Source organism: Planococcus citri, chromosome 4 (assembly GCF_950023065.1).
Source record: "Planococcus citri chromosome 4, ihPlaCitr1.1, whole genome shotgun sequence".
Lineage (NCBI taxonomy): Eukaryota > Metazoa > Arthropoda > Insecta > Hemiptera > Pseudococcidae > Planococcus > Planococcus citri.
Window position 1 is genome coordinate 72,076,109 of NC_088680.1, and position 8,448 is coordinate 72,084,556.

Genomic DNA, 8,448 nt, shown 5'->3' on the forward strand with positions numbered 1-8,448 from the left:
GCCTGGTGTACATTTTTTTTTTTTTTTTGGTAGGTATTTTTTTTATCAGACGTAGTTAGATGAATCGAACGTACTCGTAGGATACGGCGGTGTCACGACAAGTTGACGCGAAAAAATAATGATGATTTTTGTTTCGTCATTTTACACCGCACCGTATAATGAACTGTAATGAAAAGGTAAATTGAATTTCAATCTCGGTAATTATTATTATAGCTTTATATTTTTCTGCGGTTGCGAATACAGTCGATAGTACGATTAATTTTGGGGATTAGTTTGGGCGACTGGCGATGGGCCGGGTGTGGGTGTGGGTGTCGTAAATTCGAGCATGTGTTTAGCTTAGCTTTAGCGTGCGCCTTTTCGTGTACACAGGACGGGATGACAGCGCACGGGCACGATGCGATGGGCCGATAGGGCGGTGGCGAAGGAAAATACTCGTAGGTACGTAGCACTTACCACAACAACAACGACGACGACGACGACACTAACGACAGCCATCAATACAGCTGTCATAGGTGCGTCCTCATTTCACACGGTCGGTGATTGTCCCAGTGCCCCGGAATACCATGTCCTATTTTTCCACGAAATACGATTCGCACAAACGTACGAGTATTTGTGCTTATATACAATGTGGTATCTACCTACCTACTAGAGTATTATCTTCTGGTACATATTTCACGAAATTGTCTTTTGCTTGTAAATACCGCGATTAAATTATATTATGTACGAGTATCTGGTTCTGTATTAGCTGTTTTACTCGTACATATTTATTTATACCTATATTATGTAAGTAGGTAGGTGGGTATTAAAGGAATGAAGCAATCTACTCGATGATTTCGTTTGCCAAGTAGGTATGTATGTACTTTGAAACTCGAATCAGTGTATACAGTTTTGCTCCCTTCTAACGAAAGCAACTGGTAAATACATATAAAATAAGGGGGTATCGAATCGATGCTCGACAGTCGACAGTGTTCAAGTCGCACGTTAAGTAAGACAAAGAAAAAAATTTAAAAGCGTCTCAAGTAGGTTATAGGTATATACGAGTATACTCGTCGTACGTACTCGTATCGTATTATGCGAAGTAAGATTGTTTCGCGTTTCGGCTGTACGCCCCTCATCCTCATCCCTACCTACTCGTACTCGCATTAACGAGAGCTGCTGATGGAAGCAGCCCCGGGGGATGATACGAGCACTGCAATGTTTTCAACGGTGTAAGGGTATACGAGTATACGGTTAATGCGCCAGGAGCATCGGCGTCGGCGAAAAACGTAATTTTTCTTTTCCCAAGACCAACGAATCTTTGAACATTTACCCACAACGGTGACAACGGTGACGACGGTGACGTCGTACAATTTGTGTTTTTACGTATAAGTATAACAATACGAACGATGCCGAAGCCTAGCTTTATCCCCAGAGATCGGCGTTGCGAATTGAGGAGGGAAAAAAAAGTCGCGATCGTGACGTAGCCTACTATTGTTACTCGTATTTCGCCGATGGCGAAAAAAGTATGCACGGTTCCTCGTACATACTCGTATGTACCTAACTACCTACTGCCTATGTACATATAATTTATTGTCGAAGGCTGCATGATTGGAAATCCAGCATTTAAAACGCGCGAGTGGGCGTCGTGATGAACCTTTGCGACTTGATTTGACGTCTTCGAGCTCGTAACTCGTAAGGGATTTTGATGATTCGAGTATTATGCCTCAGGCGATGTGACGAACTGACGATGTTTGCTTTTAAATGTTGCTTTCGAGTTTCGATTCGACAAACTTTTACTGCTACGTGAAATTGCCATTGGGCTAAATTTTTCAAGAATTACCTACCTACTACGTAGGGTAGGGTGTTTGAAAAGTTGATGAATCGTAACCAAATTTGAACAAAATATCGCAAAAATGGCTAAATTGACGTAAACTTGTCGAAAGTTGCGAAAAGTTTATCCATTCAGACAGAGATAAGGCGAGGAAAGAGAAAGGAGAGAAAGGAGAGAGAGGGGGGGCGATGAACTCCAATCTCAGGGGCTACTGACTAATGGTGTTCTGCCTCCAGGCGATTAAGGGACTATGTTGTGTTCATGTTGCCATATACTAGAGATGAGAGGAAACTTTCAACGGAAACTTTCTTGAAATTTTTCAGGAAATTTTCCGGAAACTTTCAAATTTTTAAATTTCCATTTTCATGGAAATTTATGAAATTTATAAATTTTTGCCAAAACACTCACCAGAGTTCAGCATTTTCATTCATAATAAGGAAATGCTTGTAAACAGTAAACAAACACCACTAGATTATGACATTTTAAAACAATAAAATATGTTTTTCTTAGTTTTTAAAAAAAAATTTTGAATGAAATTTTCGAAATACGTGTATATACACGACTTGGTATCATTTTTTCAACAGATGTAACAATAACAAACCTGCAAATGAACCATTTTGAGGCAATTTCTTAAAATTTAAAAAAATATTGCACATTTTTTCAAAAATAAATACCTATAATTAGTTGTCTTCTTCAAGAAGTTCAAGGACTCTTCAGATCATCGACCTTTTATTCTCCTCAATTTTTTCTGGTGCAGTTTTTTATTTTTTGTGAAGTAATCGTTGAGTTCTTGAACTTGGTCACATTTTTTAATTCATAAAACACCACACAAATGACATTTTATTGCAGAAAATATGAGAATAAATGAAAAAAACAGAATTCTTGGAAATTCATCAGTTTGTAGTTGACCAATAGCATTTTAAAACTGGCATTTGTTAAAAACTGGTATGGTGCCTCACTCATCGAAGAAAAATAAATTTCCAGAAAGTTTCCGGAAAGTTTCCGAAAGTTTCTGAAAGTTTCCAAATAATAAATTTCCTGAAATTTATCATCTCTATGCCATACCAAAAGTAGGCAGAAAAAGATCATCATCAGCTTCTGCGAGCTGGTTATATGTAGCTACGCCAGCTTCAAGGGAAACTAAAATCAACGAAGAAAGACATTTTTTTTATTATCAACCTCACCAAGAGCCCACTCTCACATTTTAATTTTTTTTAGACGCTTCGGTGGACATTACACGCTGTCAGCTTGTCAGCTCCAGCAGCAATATCTCGAATCTCGATGATGGGACTTGTGTGCAGGTGCACTAAGCACTGTTGTCTCTTCAGCCATTCCATCAGTTGCGTGCAGGCAAATGCATTGAACTGCGGATTGATGCACCTTCTTGGCTTCTCAGTTGACTAAGGGCATATTTCTCAACAATGGGTCGCAAAACCCATTCCCAGCATTTTTTTCTTGCATACCTGCCTCAACTTTTTAGTACCTACTAGATAACCCGTTTTTCGCGCATACTGCGCTCCTCTTCTAGACGTGAATTGTTCATTTTGAAAATTTTGAAAGCATCTTTTTTCGCCTATAATTCCCAAAAAGTCTTGCTTTTTGCTAACATTGTTATTGTTGCTTTTTGCCGGAAATTGTGAAAGTTTATGGCTGTTTTAATAATTGACAGAAAAAAAAATTGTTTCAAAGCAAAAATTCCAATAATTCTTACTTTTTCATCAAAAATAACCCAAAGCGTAAATTGTTCTCTAAAATATCCTGAAAAGCATCACTCTGTCATCGCTTTATCATTCATTAAAATAATGTCCTACTTTTCTACAAAAATTGAAAAAAAGTATCAGCTTTCTTATAACAATTGCCTGAAAAGTCATGGTTTCATTTAAAGTTGGCAAAAATTTCAAGTTTTAGGCAAAATTGCGAATTAGGCTACCTACTTATCACTTTTTTAGCAGAATTTGCTGAAAAATTCCAAAAATACTTGTTTTTTTTCCTACAGTTGAAATGAAACTAACACATCGGATTGGATCTAATACCACATAACTGAAAATTTCAAAGTTTCACTTAACTTTGACCTGGAACTTTTTTAAGCTTTCTTCAAAACTGTGAATGTGTCAAAATGTATTTTATGGCAAGCTTTTTCTAAGCAGACTATGAGTACTCTGAATATTGGTTCGGTACTGGAGAATACTTCAATAAAATACTTACTTAACACAATTTTAGAAATATTCCAAGATTTCCGAGTCAAAAATGCAATTAGGAATTTCCTTAAAACGTGATTCTAATTTTGTCAAGGACTCACAAAAAAAAATCAACCCCTCAGTTGAAAAATCTAAACTCCTACATATAACAGTAGAGATTTTCCCAAATAGTCCGAAACTTGCATAAGTTGATGAAAAAGTGAGATGCTAGATATAACCACTCCAGAACTCAAAAAAATGAAACCATGGTTCCAGGATTAATTTTGATACCCAATGTGCTAAAAATAGCACTTTTTCATGTGTACATCAACACCGTTGTTTTTCTGTTTTGAGCTATTTAAAAACTTTTTAAAGCTCCCTTCAGAAACTTTTCAACTTTTGATAAAAACCATCACATACTAAAGTTTAAAAGCTATTTTCAAATTAAAATATTATTGAGTAGTAGAGAATACTGATTGTATGAAGCTTTTTCATGTTTTTTAAGCTTTAGGATTTCATTTAAGCTTTCTTCAAAACTGCGAATGTGTCAAAATGTATTTTATGGCAAGCTTTTTCTAAGTAGACTATGAGTACTCTAAATTGGTTCGGTACTGGAGAATACTAATTTTTTATGTCATATCTGAAGCTTTCTAAAAAATTTTCAGCTTTAAGCTTTCTTCAAAATTTCACGAATATGGTCAAAAAGTATTTTTTGGCAAGCTCGATATAGGTAGACTATACATACTTTAAAATATTCATTGGGCACTGGAGTATTCTAATTTTTACATCATATTTGAAGCTTTTTGAACTTTTTTCAGCTTTAAGCTTCCTTCAGAATTTTGCGAATATGGTCAAAAAGTATTTTTTGAGGAGCTCTTTTTAGGGAGACTATACATACTTAAAATATTCATTGGACACTGGAGAATTTTAATTGTTCTTATGAAGTATGACGCTTTTTGAACTTTTTAAAGCTTTAAGCTCCTCCATGACTCACCCCACAACCTCACCAAAAAAATAACTCCAGATTCGAACACTACGACCTCGAAAACATATCAATCGACATATCACACAATAATATAAGAAACATTTGACATTTCAGCTTTTTTGAACTTTAAGCTTTTTTCAAAACTTTACGAATATGGTCAAAAAGTATTTTTGGCAAGCACATTCTAGGTAGGCCATACATACATTAAAATAGTTATTGGGTACTGAAAAATTCTAATTGTTTATGTCATGTATAACGTTTTTTGAACTTTTTCGAGCTTTGAACTTTTTCCAAAATTCTACAAATATGGTCAAAAAACATTTTTTGGCAAGCTCTTTCTAGGTACACTATACGTACTTGCGCGTATACATCGACACAGTCATTTATACTACCTTGAACTTTTTGAGATTTTTGAAGCTTTTCAAAGCTTTAATCAGAACTTTCCAAAGTTTTGATACCACAACCCCACCAAAAAACTGACTCCAGATTCGAACTCTACGACCTCGAAAACATATCAATCGACATATTACACAATATAATATAAGGAAAATTTGACATTTGAGCTTTTTTGAGCTTTAAGCTTTTTTCAAAACTTTACAAATATGGCCAAAAAGTAGTTTTTGGCAAGCACATTCTGGGTGGACCTCTTACGTAATTTAAAATGTTTATGGGGTATTGAAGAATTCTAATTGTTTATGTGCATCATGTACAAAGCTTTTTCAACTTTTTCGAGCTTTAAGCTTTTTATAAAACTTAACAAATATGGTCAAAAAGTATTTTTTGGCAAGCTCTTTCTAGGTGGACCATACGTACTTTCGCGTATACATCGTCACGCTTGTTTATACTGTATCAATTTTTGAGCTTTTTGAATCTTTTGAAAGCTTTTTTCAAAACTTTTTGAACTTTTGACCAAAATCTGCACATCTACAGGTCAAAAGCTTTGTTTTTGAGACATCGTCGAACAAAATCGGTTCGGCGGTTCTTCCAAACGAATGATCACAAAAAAAAACACCTTGCTATTAATATATAGATATTGAGCTTTTTTTGAGTTTTAAAGCACAAATTTTTTGTGAACTTTTTTCTTCAACATATGACTTTTTTAGATGCTCTTTCAAGGTATAATATACGTACTACTGTGTATACGTCGAATGCGCTACGTATGGACAAAAATCAATTTTTGAGCTTTTTTGAGCATTACGGCGCAACTTTTTGAACTTTTGATTAAAACCTGCACATCTACGGGTTAAAAGCTTTTTTTTGAGACTTCGTCGATCAAAATATAATATACATATTTCTATATGTCGAATGCACTACGTACCTATAGGCTAAAATCAATTATTGAGCTTTTTTGAGCTTTATGGCGCAACTTTTTTATGAACTTTTTTCTTCGACATTTGACTTCTTTTGATGCTCTTTCAAGGTATAATATACGTACTTCTCTGTATACCTCAAGTTGGCTACGTATAGACAAAAATCAATTATTGAGCTTTTTTGAGCTTTAAGGCACAACTTTTTTGTGAACTTTTTTCTTCAACATTTGACTTTTTTAGATGCTCTTTCAAGGTATAATATACGTACTACTGTGTATACGTCGAATGCGCTACGTATGGACAAAAATCAATTATTGAGCTTTTTTGAGCTTTACGGCGCAACTTTTTGAACTTTTGATTAAAACCTGCACATCTACGGGTCAAAAGCTTTTTTTTGAGACTTCGTCGATCAAAATCGGTTCAGCCGTTCCTGAGATCTCGCTGTCACAAGAATCCGGTCATAATTTTAATATATAGATACCTACCACCCTCCTGTTGATAGGGTCAGAACATCCAAAATCCAATCCCTAGCCAACCTAACAGCCTGTGCCAACCTCAGAAATGATAAATTTCTTCCAGAGTGGTATAGTGGCAGCAAGAATGACACGCCAACATCATCAACCAAAACAAAAAGAATACACATACCTAACTGAAGCTGAAAGAACGCTAATGCTTGATACATCCAGTGGGAGCCAGAGTGAAGGTGACACAGACCAGTTAGAAACCAATCAACAGCCAAAAACCATCAGTCATCAGTGTCATCACAAGAGCAGTCCATCCATGATAGAGTGTTATTTTAATACCCAATCCAACCTCAGAAAGACAATAGCCCTAAACAAACCACAGCGTGCCAATAACTTATTTAACATTAGTAACATAACGATAGCAGAAATGAGAAGATGGAGTTTAATCAATGTATGAAGATATGGCTAGGGTCTCTGTAGTCAGCCAGAAACAAACCAGCCCAGAAGCTGAAGGTGCCACAGCGCCACAGCAGCCAGCATGTTGAAGTGTACTGGGCACACGGCTTTGCGTGTGGCAGCTGGAGAAAATCCGGAGGCCAAAGGGTGCTCCCCTCAGGGGGGCAGGTTCCTAGTGGAAACTACACACCTCTGGGACAGTATGAAAATGGATTAACACTTGAAGATATCAACCAAAGCGGTTTACATTGTTAGAACAACTTTTAAGCCTGGTACACATTGATCCAATATATTTGACAAACTTGATTTGTCAAATTGATAAAATTTATCAAAATATATTTGGTTGCATGGAAAGTCAAATATATTAGATCATGTAAACGCTCTGATAATCTAAGTTTTTTTTTCAAATTTTCAATGTTTTGTTGATCGATGACACCAATTCTGAAAATAGAAATTATTTATATTTTCAGAATTATTTTCAGAGTTGGTGTCTATGGTGTCTCCGATCAACAAAACGTTAAAAATTTGAGAAAGACATCATCAGAGTGTCCACACAACCGAATATGTTTGATTAAATTCAATTTGATTTGACAAATCAAGTTTGTCAAATATATTGGATTGTGTGTACCAGGCTTTAGACACACCCGTAAACCAAGGTTGGTCAATCCTATTAGTCCACAATCAATCCTTGGTAAACAGTTAAACACTTTGCTGATATTGAAAACCAAAATGTGGCATGTAACATAGTTGACAAGGCGATGGACCAGTTGATCACTGAAGGTGAATTGGGTCATCCCTACTCTCTGATATTTTCACAGCACGTATACCAACCCATAATGCAGTACCTTGTACTAAGAGGGATAAAAGAGAGATTCTACCACCCAGGTGGGCCAGCTGCTGTGGGTTGTCTACTGCCATACAGTGATTACCTTCAGATGGGCCAAATAACCCCTGCTGGGATGGAGAAAGTTCTCTAACAAGCTGAGAAGGAACTAGAAAAGAAAATCCAACACTCTAACTGGGGGAAGATAAAGAGACCAAATCAAATGGGATCTTCACCCTGGAGGAACTAGAGGATGATCTGTTTAGACAATACCCACAGTTTACCCGGGCCCATTGTGTCAGCCGAGACCTCAGGATGTCCAAGGGCATTCCGCTTCTATTTAAACGAGCCTTCGGCAACTAGGACACTCTGAGGTCAAGGGGTGCTAAGGTTGGTGAAGTAGTTGAGCTCAAAAAAGGTGGA